This window comes from Dipodomys spectabilis, unplaced genomic scaffold (genome assembly GCF_019054845.1).
Source record: "Dipodomys spectabilis isolate Male_0828 unplaced genomic scaffold, ASM1905484v1 ptg000042l, whole genome shotgun sequence".
NCBI lineage: Eukaryota > Metazoa > Chordata > Mammalia > Rodentia > Heteromyidae > Dipodomys > Dipodomys spectabilis.
The window spans coordinates 1,901,382-1,922,882 of record NW_024870719.1 but is presented as its reverse complement, the minus strand read 5'-3'; the positions used below and the strand labels follow the sequence as shown (position 1 = coordinate 1,922,882).

Below are 21,501 nucleotides of genomic sequence, written 5' to 3'. Positions count from 1 at the left end.
AGTGCTAGCCAATGAGCCAAAGGTATCAGGTGCAGAGTTTTCATCCCAGTCTTGGATGTAACAAAAAGAAACAAAAGCTGCTGTAGGAGAATGGAGAAGGATTCAAGGATTTAAAATAAGTAAAATCCTATGTCTTACTTTGTTTCTGGGTAGAGATCAGAATTCTCCCCTATCCTCTACTAGCTTAATATATATATATATATATATATATATATATATATATATTATATAAGTATATTTTATATATTATATATATAAAATATTTTTTTTCTGTAGGCTATAACATATAGACTGAAACGGCAGTACTAATTCATTCTCTCCCAGCATATCAAAGTGGTACTTGTTTAGGTTTATCATCAGGCATACTTTTCTCTGAACTACTAAGGTGTAACCTCTGTGGCCTAGTTACAGCTATAGGGTACCAGACTTCCTACTAGAAGGAGGCCTCTTCCAACTAGGGTTGACTTTTTATTTTCCTAGACATGTCCACCCTGGAGACTTGTGTCTACTTGGTCAGAACTGTTGTGTAGTCCAGAAAATAACTCTTTTTCTAGACATGTTGCTTCTTTTTTTTTGGGGGGGGGGTCCGGTTGTGGGGCATGAACTCTGGGCCTGGGTGCTGTCCCTCAGCTCTTCAGCTCAAGGCTATCGCTCTACCACTTGAGCCACAGCACCACTTCCAGCTTTTTTCTTTTTGCTTATGTGGTGCTGGGGAATCGAACCCAGGGCCTCATGCATTGCAAGGCAAGCACTCTACCACTGAGCCACCTTCCCAGCCCCGACATGTTGCTTCTCTGGACAAAAAGCAAGAGTCTTGCTGGGCGCCAGTGGCTCATGCCTGTAATCCTAGCTACTCAAGAGGGCTGAAATCTGAGGACTGCATTTCAAAACCAGACTGGGCGGGAAAGTCTGTGAGACTCATCTCCAACAAACCAACAGAAAACCAGAAGTGGCTCTGTGGCTCAAGTGGTGAGCACTCATCTTGAACTGAAGAGCTGAGGGACAGCGCAAAGGCCCAGAGTTCAAGCCCCACAACTGACAAAAAGCTGAGTCTAACTAGTGGGGAAGATGCAGTCCTACAGGACCTGAGAGTCAAGCTGGCCTGTGACCAACTATAGAAAAGAAACATTGAGTGCAAACTGCAGTACCACTCCCCAAAATAAAATAGATCATCAAATACATGTCACTTTTATGTATGTATGTGTGTGTGTATACGCATGCATGCCAGTACTGAAGGTTGAATTCAGGACCAGGACATTGTCTCAGCTTTTTTTCCCAAAGGCTAGCACTCTGTAGCTTCACATTTTTTTTTTTTGGTGTGGTTGGTTGGAGTCTTACAGACTTTCCTGCCTTCCACCTTCCAGCCATAATCCTCAGCTCTCAGTAAGTGTCCTGAGTAACTAGGATTACAGGTATGTAATTACTGTGGCTGTGTGTGCACCCACTTGCACAGTCCTGGGACTCAGTCCTTGAATTTTTGTGCTCAAGGTTAGCACTATACTACTTTAGCCACAGTTTCACATCAGTATTTGGTAGCTAATATAGAAGCCTCATGGGTAAGACCCAGCTTGCTTCTACTTCTGTCCTCAGATCTCAGCCTCCTGAGTAGCCAGGACTACGGGCCAAGGTGCCTGGCTCTAGCTTGTATTTTTAAAAATTATCTTTCTGTGTATGTGTCAGACATAAGGCTTGAACTCAGGGCTTGGGCACTGTCCCTGAGGTTTTGAGTTCAAGGTTAGTGCTATACTATTTCAGCTACAGCTCTGCTTCCAGCTTTTGCTGGCTCATTGAAAATAAGAGTCTCATGGGCTTTATTTTTATGATCTCTAAGCAGTTACACAAGGGCTTACAATTCAACATGTCACTTTGAGTACAACGCATCTTCTTATATTCTTGATAAACTGAAAAATCAGAATAGGAGCCAGGCACCAGTGGCTCACCCCTGTAATCCTAGCTACACAGAAGGCTGAGATCTGAGGATTACCGTTCAAAGCCAGCCCAGGCAGTAGAGTCCCTGATACTATTGTTTTTGTTGTTTTTTTTTTGGGGGGGGGGGGTGGGGTGGTCGATCGTGGGGCTTGAACTCTGGGCTTGGGCACTGTCCCTGGGTTCTTCAGCTCAAAGCTAGGGCTCTACTGCTAGAGACACAACGCCACACTCTTCCCTGAGACTCTTATCTCCAATTAACCACCAGAAAAGCAGAAGTGGTGCTGTAGCTTAAGTAGAGCCCTTGCTATGACCTGAGGAGCTGAGGGACAGCGCCCAGACACCAGGGTTCAAGCTCCATAACTGACAAAAGCAAACAAAGGCCACCTTGATATGGTTAGATGTTATAGAAATTCAGAATTAGAGATAAGGGGGCTGGGAATGTGGCTTAATGGTAGAGTGCTTGCCTGGCATGCATAAAGCCCTGGGTTCGATTCCTCAAGACCACACAAACAGAAAAGGCTGGAAGTGGCGCTGTGGTTCAAGTGGTAGAATGCTAGCCTTGAGCACAGAAGCTAAGGGGACAGTGCCCAGGCCCTGAGTTCAAGCCCCAGGACTGGCAAAAGATAAAATATACAGTAACAAAGCATGGCTGGTGCCTGTGGCTCGATCGTCGCTGAAGATCAGATCTCCACTGTCCTCTCCTACACCGTCCAGGAAAACCAAGCTTTCGTGCTAGTGGTCCCTGCTGCGACCCTTCTGAGGAGGGTCTCTCCTCTGCCATCCCGAGAACGCTTCCAGGAGAGGCCGCACACGAGCACAAGGCCTATTAGGAACCCTTTCTGTGCCACTACCAGGAATGGCAGCCTGTGCCTCCACCGTCCCCCAGTGCCCGTCCCCGGGCCCTGTCCACAGCGACCCGGACGGAGCGCCATCTCCACTCCATGGCCACGAAGGCGCTGAGCTGGGCACCTGCGGGGCTGCCCGAGTCCTGAGCTCGGAGGTTCCGGCCAGCCCTTGGCTTGTGCCCAGGGCGCAAACTACCATTTGGCCTCCGCCTCCCAACCCCGTTTGGCTCCTTGGCAACGGGGTCCCCGCACTTTCCCACCCCGGCTGCCGTGCTGTGCCGTCACTAGCACCCACGGGCGCAGCCTCCTCGGTGGCTGCGAGCAGCGGTGGGGTCGGGGCTTCCCCCGGACCCTGCCGCCTCGCCGGAGCCCCGGCTCCCTAGCCCTGCCCTGCCCCGCCCGGCCCTGCCCTGCCCTGCCCCGGCCTCGGCCCTGCCCTGCCGGGCCCTGCCCTGCCCTGCCCTGCCTGGCCCTGTCCAGCCCGAGCTCCGGGGAGGTCGCTCCGGGGAAGGGGGCGGCGGAGAGCGCGGCTGAGCTGCGAGACCTCGCACTCACACCGCGTGCTCGGGGCTCGTCCAGGGCGCCGTTCCCGCGGCCCGGCCCGCAGCCGGAGGCCGAGGTCGGCGCGTAACCCCGGGGCTAGAAGGCGAGGCCCGGGCAATCGCTTCCGAGGGGGACGGAAAGGGCTGACACTCCTTCCTTTCTGCGGAGGGGAGGGCGGGACGGCAGCCGAGTGGGTGCCCGCCCCACGCCGCCGCGGGTCGGTCTCCGACGCCGGGTTCCCCGCCCGCGGCCCCGGGAGTCCCAAGCCTTAGGGGGCCTAGAGGGCGTTAAGGGAGGGGCGTGACCGGGAGGCGGTGCGTATGTAGATGAAGTGAGCGCAGAGGCTGCCGGTTCCTCCGTTCTCGGGCCTCCCCGTCTCCCGTGGACCGTGGCGGCATGGCACCGGGACACTTTCTGAGTAGCACGGGTGACACTCGAGAGCGTGAGGTTGCGGAGGCCTCCAGAGGCAGAAAACCGTAAGTAAAGAGTGAGGCGTGTGCGAGGGTGCGTGCGCGGGCGAGTTGAGGAACTCATACTTACCTGGCAGGGGAGATACCATGATCACGAAGGTGGTTTTCCCAGGGCGAGGCTTATCCATTGCACTCCGGATGTGCTGACCCCTGCGATTTCCCCAAATGCGGGAAACTCGACTGCATAATTTGTGGTAGTGGGGGACTGCGTTCGCGCTCTCCCCTGATATACTGGTTGAAAAGTAGACAACACCTGGTTATGTGTTCTTTTTCTGGCCTCATTAGTGTTTTTGTGTTCGTTTGTGTTTTTTCGCAAAGTATATTAAGCAACTGCGGGAGCGTACCTCTATCTGTAAAGTCAGACCATTTTAATGTCTAACTTTCACTAGCTTGTAGTTTTGTGATAAAGCCTTCTCTTAGGATCAGCTGCTAAGCAGCTGTTTTTTTCTCGTGCCCCTGGGTCGCTTGTTTTCGCCAGGCGGATAACGGAGCCTGTTCCTGTCACCTTTAGTGTCTGTGCATCTCCGCTCCATAAGCGCCACTACCTTTCGCCCGTTACCTCTAGCTTGCCCCAGTGGAAGAGCTCGAGATCGCGGCTTAAGTAGGCTCTCCGCCTCAAACCGGCCGCCCAGGGGCAGAGACACACTCTTCCACTGGCCACCCAGATGCCAGTGGCGGAGGAGACCTGGCTCCGCCATGGCAGAGCACCGGCCTTGAGAGAAAAGGATTTGGGGGGGAGAGGGGACAGGAAGAGAAAGGCATTTAAGTTCTTTCCGCCAGGACCCGCATCCCAGGCCACTGTGGCTATCATATAGGAAGCTACCTGCTCGTTCCGGGTGTCCAGCTCCTGGGCGCAGTTGTCCCCACGACTGGCTCCCCGCCGTGCCTGGTCCCGTGTCCTCAAGGCCTTTTTTTCCCCTCCTCCCCTCGCTCTCCTCTCCCCCCACCCCCCACGCTGACACTCACTGTGTGTTGTCTGTGGCCCAGGCTGGCCCTCCCCCCCGCGGGGTCACCAACTACAGGCACAAGTCACCGTGCCCCGCCTTACCTCCTTCCTTCCCGAAGGTGTGCTGGTGCGCACCTGTGCTCGCAGCTGGGCAGGCTGACCACAGCCCGGCCTCAATTACACCAGGCCCTTCCGGGTGAGACAGGCCTCCCTCCTCCTCAAACCTACACGAAACGTCCTGTGGGCTTTGCGCACGGAACCGTACTCCCGACTTTCCAGGCCCTGCCTCTGCGATGAGCAACGCCGCCGGCACCCGCGCGGGCGCCAAAGACGACGCCTCTGACATCGCCCCAGCCTGGCAGGACTGTTCTTCAGAGCAACGGGAGTTCCTTCTCTTCCGGGGCGGAAGTCATCTCAAACCAGCCGAAAGCGCCTTGAGAAACTCTGAGCCGGGCGCCCGTGGCTCACGCCTGTAGTGCTAGCTACTCAAGAGGCTGAGACCTGAGGGTCGCGGTTCGAAGCCAGCCCGGGCAGGAAAGTCCCCTTGAGACCCTTAACTCCAATTGACGACGGAGACACCGGCGGTGGCGCTGCAACTCCAGCGGCAGAGCGCCAGCCGTGAGCGCAAAGGCCCAGGGACAGCGCCAGGCCCTGAGTTCAAGCCCCACAACCGACGGGGGGAGGGAGGGGAGAAAAGGAAAGGAAAGGAAGGAATGTTGAGGAAAGTCGTGTTGTATTGATCCGCCGGCTCGGGCCGTTCAGGATGGTGGCAGGGATAAGGCAGGCCCTCTTCTCTACTTGGCTTTCTAAGCAGACCGGGAAGACTTGGGAGTCTCTGGTTTCCTCCCTTCAACCCCATTCCCCACCCCCCCATCCCCCCACCCGCACCAACCAGGGCTTACCTTCCCCATGGGCTGGGCGCGGGCTGGGTTGGGGGTGGTCTCCCCTCCTCTACTCCTGCTGACTTCCAACCTCTGGCTACTGTTAGGAAGCCCAGGAAAACTAGTGACAGCGGGGAATGGGCTCAGAACAGAATAAGATAGGGAAGCCAGGCTTTCTCTTTGAAAGGGGAAATAGGAAACCCTCCCAAGAATCGTGGAAGGAGAGACACGTTTATCCCCGTGGCTGAGCCCCCTGTGCAGTGGCAGTAAGGTCAAATGGAATGACCTCCTGTGCACACAGCCCGACCCGACAGCCGAGCTAGGTTGCGCTTCCCGCGTGCGGGCACGTGTGACTCCTCTGGGCTTCACTTTACTTCTGCAGCTGTTTTTATTTTGTGGTTGTTGTTGTTTTAACATAACATGCACAGATGGTTTGATACACAAGAGCTGTCTTTTCATTCCTAATTTGGCAGTTCTATACAACTGAGTACAAAGAGGACTAAGAAGTACCAAAACCAAATTTGTGATTCTCTGGCATAAACCAGTTTTGTACCTAACACATAAGCAGCAGTTTTTATGTTCCCTTTAGGGGGGAAAAAAGAAGAAAGAAAAGATTTCTACACACTTGTTTCCTGTTCAATGCATGGGCTGAAATCACTAGATCAATTTCCTTCTTGAAGAAAGAGAGGAGAGGAAAGCGACTGAGGCAGGATGAATCTGACACTTTTTGGAAAACAGCCCCATCTCGGAAAGGGCTTGTTTCCACAGCCAAGTGTTTCATGTAGTGACTGAAGCACAGCACTGTGCCCATTAATGAAGAGGGTTGGGGAAAACTTGCACCTCAGAAGATCCGTTTGTGTGTTTCTAATCTTTTTTTTTTTTTTTTGGTTGTCTGATGTTTTTTATTGAAATAGTTTCTCTTGTGCTTCTTAACTAGCCGGGCATTCCACTGCACCACTGTTGATGTCATCTATGATGTCATGAGGGTGGCGGCCATCAACATTACACCCCATAGACTGGACAGTGCCCAGGATCTCCTTAATAGCTTCAGGCTAAAGATCGGTGGCTAAAGATCGGTGCTGGATCTGTCGGGCAATGTTGACAATCTCTTCAAAAGAGATATTTCCACTGTGTTTAACTGCAGAGAAGAAAAAGCTTTCTCACAATCTGAGACTGGGTCACCGACAACCTGCACTCTTTCATCTACCTCAGGACTGTCCCCATGCTTTCTGCACAGGAGCATCCACATGAAGAACAACCCTGCTTCCTAAAAGCTGGGGTTTATTATTAGCTCACCACTGGATTGACCGGCCAACTGAGAATTGAGCAGGTGCAGTGGCGGGTGGCTAGTGTTTCTAAACTTTTTAATGGATGGGGAAATGTCCCTAGAACTACACAGCTGTGTACTTGTTTCTATTTGTTTCCCTTTGGGATTTGTATTTCTGTCCTGTTCGGAGCTTTACCTTGTCCAGCAGCTGTAAAGTACAGTTCCTTCTGAAGCAACAGCAGCAGCAGAATTCTGTTTTAAAGGCAACAGTGGCTTTAAAAAGAAAAAAAGGTCCTCTCTCTCTAGGTATGTGAACTTAGGAAATGAAAGATGTACCTTATCCAATAGGCAGATCATTAATTTCACACATTCTCAAAAAAAAAAAAAAGTGCTCACCTGGGCTGCTGCACGATACAGTGAAACCCCCTGACAGTCACACACGCACAGAGACACGCACCTGCACAGGAATGCACAACAGGACAGGTCCTGCCCCAGGTTGGGGCCACTGAAGGAGGAAGAAACGTGGTCAAAATACTTCCTGTGCCTATGTGAAAGTGCATCCCTGAAGTGCCGGGGTTGTTTAGGAAAAGGGCCGGAGGAACGAGGGAGCGTGAGTGACAGAGCGTGAAGCAGACCCCGGTGGACAGGCCCAAATGCCCACCACCCCCCGCACCCGCCCGTACTGTGAAACGGGATGGCCTAGGCCGCATGGGTCAGCGGAACACCCTGCAAGGTGTGTTAAATACGTCGGTTTCCTTAGGGAGCCGATGAAGGGAACACCACGCGCTCTTCAGGCAGGAAAAGAAGTTTATGTACGGGACTGCTGCCCCGCCGGGCATGGTGGAGAAGCATGGCTGAGAGGGAGGGAAGGGGACGACTCAGCTGGGCCAGGGAGGGAACCGGTGGGCCAGGTGGGGGAAGGTGTGGCCACACCGGATCCCGCCGTGGCCTCGGGGTCTGGGACCCTCCTAAGGTCAGAGGGGAGGCTGGTGACCAGAGGTGGCCAGCGGTGGAGAGCGAGCCTGGCGCCGAGCGCGCAGGGACGGCGCCCAGGCCCCGACTGCCAGCTACGACCCACGTTGACACGCATCCATCCGGAGAGGGAAGCAGAGGGAAGCCGGCCGCCCCTAAGCGGCGGCCACAGCAGCGGACCGCTGTGGACTCAGGGCAGAGAAGGTGCCTCGCACTCGTCCCCCATCACGTCCTCGTCGCCCCCAGCCGCGGCGGTGCCGGCAGGGATGGCAAGGCCGGCGCCGCCAGGGTTCTCGGGAAGGAAAGGCCGAGACAAAAAGGCCTCTTCTCAAACCCTTCCTGTCGCTTCTGTCCTGTCTGCTTGCTCCTCGCCCATCGTGGTTTTACCGTGCCACATTCGGCGAGACACGAAGCACCATCTGCGGAGACGGCTCCGGAGTCCTCGCCTTCCCGGAGTCGGAGGAAAAGCGACACGAGGATCCCCGAGCCCTGAAGGACCCCGCAGACGCCAGGACGCGCTTGTCCGTCTTCGGCCCAAAACTTCCCGCGCAGACCCGGCCCAGGTACTGCTGCTGCCGGCTCCCGACCGGGCTGCACCGTAGCCTGGGCTGCGGAATGCGACCTCCGACCCCGCTCGACGGGAATCCGAGAGCAGCAGCAGCCACGTTGTCTCTCCGTCGGGCCTCCAGCAGAAGAAGCCACACGCAGGTGGCGACCTCCTCGTGATGGCAGAACCAGCGGCCAAGAACCACAAATAGCAACGTCCGGTATCCACAACAATTACCCGGAAGCAAAGGCTGTATTTCGGATTCTCCCTTTGGTTCCCACCAGGGGCTTCACTGGAATTCAACGAAGCGAGTCCCAAACTTCCTACTCAATCGGGGACCAGAACCGTGTCCTCCTGGGTTTCCATACTCTGAGTTGTATCCTTACTCACCTCTTTCCCTTGCTTTAACTACTTCATCCCCTCGTTGACGAAGCCCCACGTCTACAAAAAAAACTAGATATGCGGCTTGAGCCTATTACCTACCCCACGGCCAGAAAGCTCAAGGCTCATTTCTCGGCACCGCGTACAGTTGAGAAACAGAAGCTAGGCTGACACAACTGTCGCTAGGCAAAAGCGTCATTTAGAACCTCACGAGCGAAAAACAGCACAAACAAAAAAACAGTCGGCCTGTGTAGGTTGTCTCCAAAACAAGCTAGCCGCACCGAAACCTCTGTCTTCCGACTCACGGACACACACACTACCACGGTCTCTTTAACTGGAGGCATGCAACAAAAAACACAAAACAAAGCTGGCTATGAACATCAGTCTATCATTTTCACAACGTCATCAGGGGAGAGCGCGAACGCAGTCCCCCACTACCACAAATTATGCAGTCGAGTTTCCCACATTTGGGGAAATCGCAGGGGTCAGCACATCCGGAGTGCAATGGATAAGCCTCGCCCTGGGAAAACCACCTTCGTGATCATGGTATCTCCCCTGCCAGGTAAGTATGAGTTGCTCAGCTCACCCGCACACACACCCTCGCAAACGCCTCACTCTCAACTCACGGTCACCTGCCTCAACGCCACCGACTCACAACGACCCCTTCGCCGTCATCCTCGCCCAGAGGAAAAATCGTCCCCACTTCCTTCACCTATTGCCCACGCGGGACCTGCAGGCCCGAGACCTGTGGGACCGGCAGGCTCCGCGCGCTCGCTCATCTGCATACGACACGCCCTCGAGGTGCTGCCCACATGCCCCGCCTACCGAGACCCTCCCCGGACTCTCGCGCACGTGTCTCCGCCCGCCGGAGCCTGGCTGGGGACCTGGGAGCTGGACGGATCCTCTACCAACTCGGCGCTTCCTTGCCCGCCGCTCAGCCCTTTCGCTACCCTCGGCGGGAAGGGATCCGGGCGAGCAGGACCGGCAGCCTCTGCGCGAAGCCTCATCTGCATACGCCTCGCCCCCGTGCTGACGTCGGGCAGCTGACTCCCTCCCACACCCCCCGGGGGAGCCTTCGGTGCGAGCCGGCGGAGGTCGGCTCCTGCGTGCGTGTGCGTGTGCGTGTGCGTGTGTGTGTGTGTTTGTCGTTTGAATTTTAAGGTTTCCTTAAAGCACTTTGACTTAGTTGCTTACTCACGTTCATCCGTTCGTTCGTTGGTTGGGTCCTGGCTCTCTGCGGTGGCTCCTGGAGGCCGGCTTGTGGCTCGGCGGGAGAGCTGGCCTGGCCTGTGCAGCCAGCCCTGCCTTCCAGTCCTGGGCACCACCGAAACGGGAAAAGCCAGAATGGCGCTGTGGCGCGAGTGGTAGAGCGCCAGCCTTGAGCTCAGACAGCCTCAGGGACGGTGCCCGGGCTCTGAGTTCAAGCCTCGGGACTGACAATGAGGAAACTAAAAAAATAAGAATAAAAAAAGCAAAAGAACCTACCCGGGCCCTTATTTATGGTTTTCCATGCTTCGGGTGCCACATCCACCCTCCCAGGTATGGCTCTTCTGTTTGAATAGAGTATAGCTGCTGTAATAAGTTCCAAGAACAGGAGCTTTGCCAAATGGGATGTTCAGATTTGGAGAAGACAATGGAGAGTTAGTCACTTCATCCTCAGATGCTAGCTATCTGACACTAGAAAATAGCAATCTTAGCTTCTGATGATGATACTCACCTTCAATTAAAAAAATAAATTCGAGCCTGGGAAGGTGGCTCAGTGGTAGAGAGCTTGCCTTGCATGCATGAGACCCTGAGTTCGATTCCTTAGCACCACATAAGTAGAAAAAAGCCAGAAGTGGCGCTGTGGCTCAAGCAAGCGGTAGAGCACTAGTGTTGAGCTGAAGAGCCAAGGAACAGCGCCCAGGCTAGAGTTCAGGCCCCAGGACAGACCAAAACAAATAATAAATAAAATAAAATAATAAATAAATGGAAGCTGCATTGTGGCTTACACCTGTCGTAGCTTCGCACAAGGCTGAGATCTGAGGAACATGCGGTTGAAGCCACTCTGGACAGAAAAGTCCATGAGACTCTTTACCTTCAATTAACCATCAAAAGGATGGAAGTGGAACTGTGGCTCAAGTTGTAGAGTGCTAGCTTTGAGCAATAAAAGCTCAGGGACAGTGCCCAGGCCCAAAGTACAAGCACCACAACACAAAAAAAAACAAAAACTGTGCTTAGAACTCTGCCCAATTGGTACATTCTGCTCAGAATTCAGCTCTGAGTTCCTCAAACACCTCAAAACACACTTCCTTATACCCTCATTGCTCTTCAGCATCTAGATAGGTGAAAATTAATACACTAAAAACCTGCAAAGGCAGGTTCTTTCACAATAGCCAAACGTTGACTTGTTGAATTGAAAAATCCTTAGTGTAACTACTTAACATTTAAAAAGAACAGGAATAGGGAGGGAAGATAAGTGAGATTGCTAGCTGAGCACCACAGCTGAGCCCTGGGTGGCTCAGGCCAGTAATCCTAGGTAGTCAGGAGCCTGAGATCTGAGGACTGCCATTGGAAGCCAGCCAGGGCAGAAAAGTCCATGTGACTCCTTTTTTTTTTTTGCCAATCCTGGGTTTTGCCTGTAATCCTAACTACTCAGGAGGCTGAGATCTGAATTCAAAGCCAGAAGTTTGTAAGGCTCTTATCTCCAATTAACCATCCAAAACCAGAAGTGGAGCTGTGGCTCAACATGGTAGAGCACTAGCCTTCAGCACAAAAGCTCAGGTTCAGCATCCAAGCCCTGAGTTTAGGGCCCATGACTGACAAAAATAAAAAGTCTTTTTTTTTAAACAAAGACTATGTTTAGATTAAGTGTAATTTAAGTTAAAGTAAGCAATATTATATTGATTATATAGATTATATAATTATGCTACAGTTATAAGGTATCTTTCTTTTTAGTTGACTAGATTGGTCCCTTCATTTGATGTTTTATTCGTTTATTTTCCCATAAGTATTTAGTATAGAGATAATTATGAGAAGCATACAAAGTCTGTCCCCAAGAAGTTTACTAGTAGGAAAGTTTAAGACATGCTTATATGAGTGTAAACATATTCCAAGAGTGGTAAGACACAGATTTAGAAACTTAGCAACTTAGTTCTAGACCTCTTCATGGAAAAGGTAGGATTTATACTGGACCCTGTGGTACTAAAGTAGTTGCTACAGGAAGACTATTAAGATTCATCTGCAGTTTGCCTGAGAAATACGACAAAGGACTATTCACAAGGCTAGTAGAATAGTACAAATGAGGTAATAAGGTTCTAAAACCAGTTTTTGAATATTAAAAAATATTGTCGGGCACCAGTGGCTCATCTATAATCCTGAGAAGTGAGGATCACAGTTCAGAGCCAGCCTGCGCCGGAAAGTTTGTGAAACTCTTATCTCCAGTAAACCACCAGAAAACTGGAACTGGTGTCGCAGCTCGGTGGCAGAGCGCTAGCCTTGAGCTGAAGAGCTGAGGGACAGTGCTCAGGCCCCAGAACCGACAGTTAGTCTAAGCTGGGCATAGTAGGCTCATTCCTGTAATCCTAGCTACTCAGGAGGCTGAGATCTGGGAATAGCAGTTCAAAGCCAGCCAGGGCAAACCAGTCCATGAGACTCTTATCTCCAATTAACCACCAGAAAACCTGAAGTAGAGCTATGGCTCAAAGTGGTAAAGTGCTAGCCTTGAGCAAAAAAGCTCAGGGATAAGTCCTGACCCTGAGTTCAAGCCCCACCACCACCAACAACAATAACAAAACAACAAGGCTGGGAAGTTGGCTCAGTGTAGAGTGCTTGCCTCCCATGCATGGCGCCCTGGGTTCAATTCCTCAGCACCACATAAGCAGAAAAAGCTGGAAGTGGCGCTGTGGCTCAAGTGCTAGCCTAAAGCTGAAGAGCTGAAGGGCAGTGCCAGGCCCACCAGAGTTCAGGCCCTACAACCCACGAAAAGACGAGGATGAAGAGGAAGAAACCAATAGGAAAGTACATGGCAAAAGTATGTGATAGTTGCTAACAGGATTCAACACCTGAAAATCCTACCTACTTTTAATGGTGCCATTTTTAGAGAGGTATTTTTTTTGTTTGCTGGTCATGGGGCTTTAAAATCAGGGCCTGGGCTCTTTCCCTGAGTTTTATTGCTCAAAGCTAGCACTCTACAACTTGAGCCACAGCTCCACTTCCACTCTTTTGATGGTTAATTGAAGATAAAGAATCTCATGGACTTTTCTGTCCACAGTGGCTTCAAACCGATGATCCTCAGATCTCAGCCTCCTGCGTAGCTAGGACAGGTGTAAGCCACCAGTGCAGCTTCCACTGATTTATTTTTTAAATTAAAGGTGAGTATCATCGTCAGAAGCTAAGATTGCTATTTTCTAGTGTCAGATAGCTAGCATCTGAGGATGAAGTGACTAACTCTCCATTGTCTTCTCCAAATCTGAACATCCCATTTGGCAAAGCTCCTGTTCTTGGAACTTATTACAGCAGCTATACTCTATTCAAACAGAAGAGCCATACCTGGGAGGGTGGATGTGGCACCCGAAGCATGGAAAACCATAAATAAGGGCCCGGGTAGGTTCTTTTGCTTTTTTTATTCTTATTTTTTTAGTTTCCTCATTGTCAGTCCCGAGGCTTGAACTCAGAGCCCGGGCACCGTCCCTGAGGCTGTCTGAGCTCAAGGCTGGCGCTCTACCACTCGCGCCACAGCGCCATTCTGGCTTTTCCCGTTTCGGTGGTGCCCAGGACTGGAAGGCAGGGCTGGCTGCACAGGCCAGGCCAGCTCTCCCGCCGAGCCACAAGCCGGCCTCCAGGAGCCACCGCAGAGAGCCAGGACCCAACCAACGAACGAACGGATGAACGTGAGTAAGCAACTAAGTCAAAGTGCTTTAAGGAAACCTTAAAATTCAAACGACAAACACACACGCACACGCACACGCACACGCACACGCACACGCACACGCACGCAGGAGCCGACCTCCGCCGGCTCGCACCGAAGGCTCCCCCGGGGGGTGTGGGAGGGAGTCAGCTGCCCGACGTCAGCACGGGGGCGAGGCGTATGCAGATGAGGCTTCGCGCAGAGGCTGCCGGTCCTGCTCGCCCGGATCCCTTCCCGCCGAGGGTAGCGAAAGGGCTGAGCGGCGGGCAAGGAAGCGCCGAGTTGGTAGAGGATCCGTCCAGCTCCCAGGTCCCCAGCCAGGCTCCGGCGGGCGGAGACACGTGCGCGAGAGTCCGGGGAGGGTCTCGGTAGGCGGGGCATGTGGGCAGCACCTCGAGGGCGTGTCGTATGCAGATGAGCGAGCGCGCGGAGCCTGCCGGTCCCACAGGTCTCGGGCCTGCAGGTCCCGCGTGGGCAATAGGTGAAGGAAGTGGGGACGATTTTTCCTCTGGGCGAGGATGACGGCGAAGGGGTCGTTGTGAGTCGGTGGCGTTGAGGCAGGTGACCGTGAGTTGAGAGTGAGGCGTTTGCGAGGGTGTGTGTGCGGGTGAGCTGAGCAACTCATACTTACCTGGCAGGGGAGATACCATGATCACGAAGGTGGTTTTCCCAGGGCGAGGCTTATCCATTGCACTCCGGATGTGCTGACCCCTGCGATTTCCCCAAATGTGGGAAACTCGACTGCATAATTTGTGGTAGTGGGGGACTGCGTTCGCGCTCTCCCCTGATGACGTTGTGAAAATGATAGACTGATGTTCATAGCCAGCTTTGTTTTGTGTTTTTTGTTGCATGCCTCCAGTTAAAGAGACCGTGGTAGTGTGTGTGTCCGTGAGTCGGAAGACAGAGGTTTCGGTGCGGCTAGCTTGTTTTGGAGACAACCTACACAGGCCGACTGTTTTTTTGTTTGTGCTGTTTTTCGCTCGTGAGGTTCTAAATGACGCTTTTGCCTAGCGACAGTTGTGTCAGCCTAGCTTCTGTTTCTCAACTGTACGCGGTGCCGAGAAATGAGCCTTGAGCTTTCTGGCCGTGGGGTAGGTAATAGGCTCAAGCCGCATATCTAGTTTTTTTTGTAGACGTGGGGCTTCGTCAACGAGGGGATGAAGTAGTTAAAGCAAGGGAAAGAGGTGAGTAAGGATACAACTCAGAGTATGGAAACCCAGGAGGACACGGTTCTGGTCCCCGATTGAGTAGGAAGTTTGGGACTCGCTTCGTTGAATTCCAGTGAAGCCCCTGGTGGGAACCAAAGGGAGAATCCGAAATACAGCCTTTGCTTCCGGGTAATTGTTGTGGATACCGGACGTTGCTATTTGTGGTTCTTGGCCGCTGGTTCTGCCATCACGAGGAGGTCGCCACCTGCGTGTGGCTTCTTCTGCTGGAGGCCCGACGGAGAGACAACGTGGCTGCTGCTGCTCTCGGATTCCCGTCGAGCGGGGTCGGAGGTCGCATTCCGCAGCCCAGGCTACGGTGCAGCCCGGTCGGGAGCCGGCAGCAGCAGTACCTGGGCCGGGTCTGCGCGGGAAGTTTTGGGCCGAAGACGGACAAGCGCGTCCTGGCGTCTGCGGGGTCCTTCAGGGCTCGGAGATCCTCGTGTCGCTTTTCCTCCGACTCCGGGAAGGCGAGGACTCCGGAGCCGTCTCCGCAGATGGTGCTTCGTGTCTCGCCGAATGTGGCACGGTAAAACCACGATGGGCGAGGAGCAAGCAGACAGGACAGAAGCGACAGGAAGGGTTTGAGAAGAGGCCTTTTTGTCTCGGCCTTTCCTTCCCGAGAACCCTGGCGGCGCCGGCCTTGCCATCCCTGCCGGCACCGCCGCGGCTGGGGGCGACGAGGACGTGATGGGGGACGAGTGCGAGGCACCTTCTCTGCCCTGAGTCCACAGCGGTCCGCTGCTGTGGCCGCCGCTTAGGGGCGGCCGGCTTCCCTCTGCTTCCCTCTCCGGATGGATGCGTGTCAACGTGGGTCGTAGCTGGCAGTCGGGGCCTGGGCGCCGTCCCTGCGCGCTCGGCGCCAGGCTCGCTCTCCACCGCTGGCCACCTCTGGTCACCAGCCTCCCCTCTGACCTTAGGAGGGTCCCAGACCCCGAGGCCACGGCGGGATCCGGTGTGGCCACACCTTCCCCCACCTGGCCCACCGGTTCCCTCCCTGGCCCAGCTGAGTCGTCCCCTTCCCTCCCTCTCAGCCATGCTTCTCCACCATGCCCGGCGGGGCAGCAGTCCCGTACATAAACTTCTTTTCCTGCCTGAAGAGCGCGTGGTGTTCCCTTCATCGGCTCCCTAAGGAAACCGACGTATTTAACACACCTTGCAGGGTGTTCCGCTGACCCATGCGGCCTAGGCCATCCCGTTTCACAGTACGGGCGGGTGCGGGGGGTGGTGGGCATTTGGACCTGTCCACCGGGGTCTGCTTCACGCTCTGTCACTCACGCTCCCTCGTTCCTCCGGCCCTTTTCCAAAACAACCCCGGCACTTCAGGGATGCACTTTCACATAGGCACAGGAAGTATTTTGACCACGTTTCTTCCTCCCTCAGTGGCCCCAACCTGGGGCAGGACCTGTCCTGTTGTGCATTCCTGTGCAGGTGCGTGTCTCTGTGCGTGTGTCTCTGTCAGGGGGTTTCACTGTATCGTGCAGCAGCCCAGGTGAGCACTTTTTTTTTTTTTTTTTTGAGAATGTGTGAAATTAATGATCTGCCTATTGGATAAGGTACATCTTTCATTTCCTAAGTTCACATACCTAGAGAGAGAGGACCTTTTTTTCTTTTTAAAGCCACTGTTGCCTTTAAAACAGAATTCTGCTGCTGCTGTTGCTTCAGAAGGAACTGTACTTTACAGCTGCTGGACAAGGTACAGCTCCGAACAGGACAGAAATACAAATCCCAAAGGGAAACAAATAGAAACAAGTACACAGCTGTGTAGTTCTAGGGACATTTCCCCATCCATTAAAAAGTTTAGAAACACTAGCCACCCGCCACTGCACCTGCTCAATTCTCAGTTGGCCGGTCAATCCACTGGTGAGCTAATAACAAACCCCAGCTTTTAGGAAGCAGGGTTGTTCTTCATGTGAATGCTCCTGTGCAGAAAGCATGGGGACAGTCCTGAGGTAGATGAAAGAGTGCAGGTTGTCGGTGACCCAGTCTCAGATTGTGAGAAAGCTTTTTCTTCTCTGCAGTTAAACACAGTGGAAATATCTCTTTTGAAGAGATTGTCAACATTGCCCGACAGATCCAGCACCGATCTTTAGCCACCGATCTTTAGCCTGAAGCTATTAAGGAGATCCTGGGCACTGTCCAGTCTATGGGGTGTAATGTTGATGGCCGCCACCCTCATGACATCATAGATGACATCAACAGTGGTGCAGTGGAATGCCCGGCTAGTTAAGAAGCACAAGAGAAACTATTTCAATAAAAAACATCAGACAACCAAAAAAAAAAAAAAAGATTAGAAACACACAAATGGATCTTCTGAGGTGCAAGTTTTCCCCAACCCTCTTCATTAATGGACACAGTGCTGTGCTTCAGTCACTACATGAAACACTTGGCTGTGGAAACAAGCCCCTTCCGAGATGGGGCTGTTTTCCAAAAAGTGTCAGATTCATCCTGCCTCAGTCGCTTTCCTCTCCTCTCTTTCTTCAAGAAGGAAATTGATCTAGTGATTTCAGCCCATGCATTGAACAGGAAACAAGTGTGTAGAATGTTTTTCTTTTTTCTTTTTTCCCACCTAAAGGGAACTTAAAAACTGCTGCTATGTGTTAGGTACAAAACTGGTTTATGTCAGAGAATCACAAATTTGTTTTTGGTACTTCTTGGTCCTCTTTGTACTCAGTTGTATAGAACTGCCAAATTCAGAATGAAAAGACAGCTCTTGTTGTATCAAACCATCGGTGCATGTTATATTAAAACAACAACAACCACAAAATAAAAACAGCTGCAGAAGTAAAGTGAAGCCCAGAGGAGTCACACGTGCCCGCACGCGGGAAGCGCAACCTAGCTCGGCTGTCGGGTCGGGCTGTGTGCACAGGAGGTCATTCCATTTGACCTTACTGCCACTGCACAGGGGGCTCAGCCACTGGGATAAACGTGTCTCTCCTTGCACGATTCTTGGGAGGGTTTCCTATTTCCCCTTTCAAAGAGAAAGCCTGGCTTCCCTATCTTATTCTGTTCTGAGCCCATTCACTAGTTTTCCTGGGCTTCCTAACAGTAGCCAGAGGTTGGAAGTCAGCAGGAGTAGAGGAGGGGAGACCACCCCCAACCCAGCCCGCGCCCAGCCCATGGGGAAGGTAAGCCCTGGTTGGTGCGGGTGGGGGGATGGGGGGGTGGGGAATGGGGTTGAAGGGAGGAAACCAGAGACTCCCAAGTCTTCCCGGTCTGCTTAGAAAGCCAAGTAGAGAAGAGGGCCTGCCTTATCCCTGCCACCATCCTGAACGGCCCGAGCCGGCGGATCAATACAACACGACTTTCCTCAACATTCCTTCCTTTCCTTTCCTTTCCTCCCCTCCCTCCCCCCGTCGGTTGTGGGGCTTGAACTCAGGGCCTGGCGCTGTCCCTGGGCCTTTGCGCTCACGGCTGGCGCTCTGCCGCTGGAGTTGCAGCGCCACCGCCGGTGTCTCCGTCGTCAATTGGAGTTAAGGGTCTCAAGGGGACTTTCCTGCCCGGGCTGGCTTCGAACCGCGACCCTCAGGTCTCAGCCTCTTGAGTAGCTAGCACTACAGGCGTGAGCCACGGGCGCCCGGCTCAGAGTTTCTCAAGGCGCTTTCGGCTGGTTTGAGATGACTTCCGCCCCGGAAGAGAAGGAACTCCCGTTGCTCTGAAGAACAGTCCTGCCAGGCTGGGGCGATGTCAGAGGCGTCGTCTTTGGCGCCCGCGCGGGTGCCGGCGGCGTTGCTCATCGCAGAGGCAGGGCCTGGAAAGTCGGGAGTACGGTTCCGTGCGCAAAGCCCACAGGACGTTTCGTGTAGGTTTGAGGAGGAGGGAGGCCTGTCTCACCCGGAAGGGCCTGGTGTAATTGAGGCCGGGCTGTGGTCAGCCTGCCCAGCTGCGAGCACAGGTGCGCACCAGCACACCTTGGGGAAGGAATGAGGTAAGGCGGGGCACCGTGACTTGTGCCTGTAGTTGGTGACCCCGCGGGGGGGAGGGCCAGCCTGGGCCACAGACAACACACAGTGAGTGTCAGCGTGGGGGGTGGGGGGAGAGGAGAGCGAGGGGAGGAGGGGAAAAAAAGGCCTTGAGGACACGGGACCAAGCACGGCGGGGAGCCAGTCGTGGGGACAACTGCGCCCAGGAGCTGGACACCCGGAACGAGCAGGTAGCTTCCTATATGATAGCCACAGTGGCCTGGGATGCGGGTCCTGGCGGAAAGAACTTAAATGCCTTTCTCTTCCTGTCCCCTCTGCCCCCCAGATCCTTTTCTCTCAAGGCCGGTGCTCTGCCATGGCGGAGCCAGGTCTCCTCCGCCACTGGCATCTGGGTGGCCAGTGGAAGAGTGTGTCTCTGCCCCTGGGCGGCCGGTTTGAGGCGGAGAGCCTACTTAAGCCGCGATCTCGAGCTCTTCCACTGGGGCAAGCTAGAGGTAACGGGCGAAAGGTAGTGGCGCTTATGGAGCGGAGATGCACAGACACTAAAGGTGACAGGAACAGGCTCCGTTATCCGCCTGGCGAAAACAAGCGACCCAGGGGCACGAGAAAAAAACAGCTGCTTAGCAGCTGATCCTAAGAGAAGGCTTTATCACAAAACTACAAGCTAGTGAAAGTTAGACATTAAAATGGTCTGACTTTACAGATAGAGGTACGCTCCCGCAGTTGCTTAATATACTTTGCGAAAAAACACAAACGAACACAAAAACACTAATGAGGCCAGAAAAAGAACACATAACCAGGTGTTGTCTACTTTTCAACCAGTATATCAGGGGAGAGCGCGAACGCAGTCCCCCACTACCACAAATTATGCAGTCGAGTTTCCCGCATTTGGGGAAATCGCAGGGGTCAGCACATCCGGAGTGCAATGGATAAGCCTCGCCCTGGGAAAACCACCTTCGTGATCATGGTATCTCCCCTGCCAGGTAAGTATGAGTTCCTTAACTCGCCCGCGCACGCACCCTCGCACACGCCTCACTCTTTACTTACGGTTTTCTGCCTCTGGAGGCCTCCGCAACCTCACGCTCTCGAGTGTCACCCGTGCTACTCAGAAAGTGTCCCGGTGCCATGCCGCCACGGTCCACGGGAGACGGGGAGGCCCGAGAACGGAGGAACCGGCAGCCTCTGCGCTCACTTCATCTACATACGCACCGCCTCCCGGTCACGCCCCTCCCTTAACGCCCTCTAGGCCCCCTAAGGCTTGGGACTCCCGGGGCCGCGGGCGGGGAACCCGGCGTCGGAGACCGACCCGCGGCGGCGTGGGGCGGGCACCCACTCGGCTGCCGTCCCGCCCTCCCCTCCGCAGAAAGGAAGGAGTGTCAGCCCTTTCCGTCCCCCTCGGAAGCGATTGCCCGGGCCTCGCCTTCTAGCCCCGGGGTTACGCGCCGACCTCGGCCTCCGGCTGCGGGCCGGGCCGCGGGAACGGCGCCCTGGACGAGCCCCGAGCACGCGGTGTGAGTGCGAGGTCTCGCAGCTCAGCCGCGCTCTCCGCCGCCCCCTTCCCCGGAGCGACCTCCCCGGAGCTCGGGCTGGACAGGGCCAGGCAGGGCAGGGCAGGGCAGGGCCCGGCAGGGCAGGGCCGAGGCCGGGGCAGGGCAGGGCAGGGCCGGGCGGGGCAGGGCAGGGCTAGGGAGCCGGGGCTCCGGCGAGGCGGCAGGGTCCGGGGGAAGCCCCGACCCCACCGCTGCTCGCAGCCACCGAGGAGGCTGCGCCCGTGGGTGCTAGTGACGGCACAGCACGGCAGCCGGGGTGGGAAAGTGCGGGGACCCCGTTGCCAAGGAGCCAAACGGGGTTGGGAGGCGGAGGCCAAATGGTAGTTTGCGCCCTGGGCACAAGCCAAGGGCTGGCCGGAACCTCCGAGCTCAGGACTCGGGCAGCCCCGCAGGTGCCCAGCTCAGCGCCTTCGTGGCCATGGAGTGGAGATGGCGCTCCGGGTCGCTGTGGACAGGGCCCGGGGACGGGCACTGGGGGACGGTGGAGGCGCAGGCTGCCATTCCTGGTAGTGGCACAGAAAGGGTTCCTAATAGGCCTTGTGCTCGTGCGCGGCCTCTCCTGGAAGCGTTCTCGGGATGGCAGAGGAGAGACCCTCCTCAGAAGGGTCGCAGCAGAGACCACTAGCACGAAAGCTTGGTTTTCCTGGACGGTGTAGGAGAGGACAGTGGAGATCTGATCTTCAGTGACGATCGAGCCACAGGCACCAGCCATGCTTTGTTACTGTATATTTTATCTTTTGCCAGTCCTGGGGCTTGAACTCAGGGCCTGGGCACTGTCCCCTTAGCTTCTGTGCTCAAGGCTAGCATTCTACCACTTGAACCACAGCGCCACTTCCAGCCTTTTCCGTTTGTATGGTCCCGAGGAATTGTCGTCCAAATGGTAGTTTTCACCTTTGCCATCAAGCCAATGCGTTTCTGGAGGAGAACTTGAAATGTTATTAACTTCTTAATAATAATTTAAAAAAAAATGAGCGAGTTCCCTCACCAGCCATGCTTTTCTGCAGACTGATCTCTTGGATAGTTTTAAAGAGGTTGAAAGCAGAGTCACCCCTTGTGTCGCCCATCAGTAGTAAATGGTGTAGGCTGGCCCTCTACGAGACTAGATGTGCTAGCTGGAGAAAGCACTGAACGGTACTTGTCAGCGGCGCTTACAC

General features: G+C 54.3%; 6 non-coding genes across 6 annotated transcripts; 3 read left to right on the top strand and 3 right to left on the bottom strand.

Annotated features, from left to right (window-relative positions):
* The first annotated feature begins 3,849 nt into the window (after positions 1-3,849).
* Positions 3,850-4,013, top strand: LOC122106593. Its single transcript, XR_006147218.1, has one exon. It is a non-coding gene; the product is annotated as a U1 spliceosomal RNA (small nuclear RNA).
* Positions 4,014-6,826: 2,813 nt separating this feature from the next.
* LOC122106580 lies at positions 6,827-6,957 on the bottom strand. Its single transcript, XR_006147208.1, has one exon. It is a non-coding gene; the product is annotated as a small nucleolar RNA SNORA65 (small nucleolar RNA).
* Positions 6,958-9,187: 2,230 nt separating this feature from the next.
* On the bottom strand, positions 9,188-9,351 carry LOC122106574. The gene has a single exon (XR_006147203.1). It is a non-coding gene; the product is annotated as a U1 spliceosomal RNA (small nuclear RNA).
* Positions 9,352-14,292: 4,941 nt separating this feature from the next.
* On the top strand, positions 14,293-14,456 carry LOC122106563. Its single transcript, XR_006147195.1, has one exon. It is a non-coding gene; the product is annotated as a U1 spliceosomal RNA (small nuclear RNA).
* A 2,234-nt stretch (positions 14,457-16,690) lies between these two features.
* On the top strand, positions 16,691-16,821 carry LOC122106581. The gene has a single exon (XR_006147209.1). It is a non-coding gene; the product is annotated as a small nucleolar RNA SNORA65 (small nucleolar RNA).
* Positions 16,822-19,624: 2,803 nt separating this feature from the next.
* Positions 19,625-19,788, bottom strand: LOC122106591. Its single transcript, XR_006147217.1, has one exon. It is a non-coding gene; the product is annotated as a U1 spliceosomal RNA (small nuclear RNA).
* Between the last annotated feature and the right edge of the window lie 1,713 nt (positions 19,789-21,501).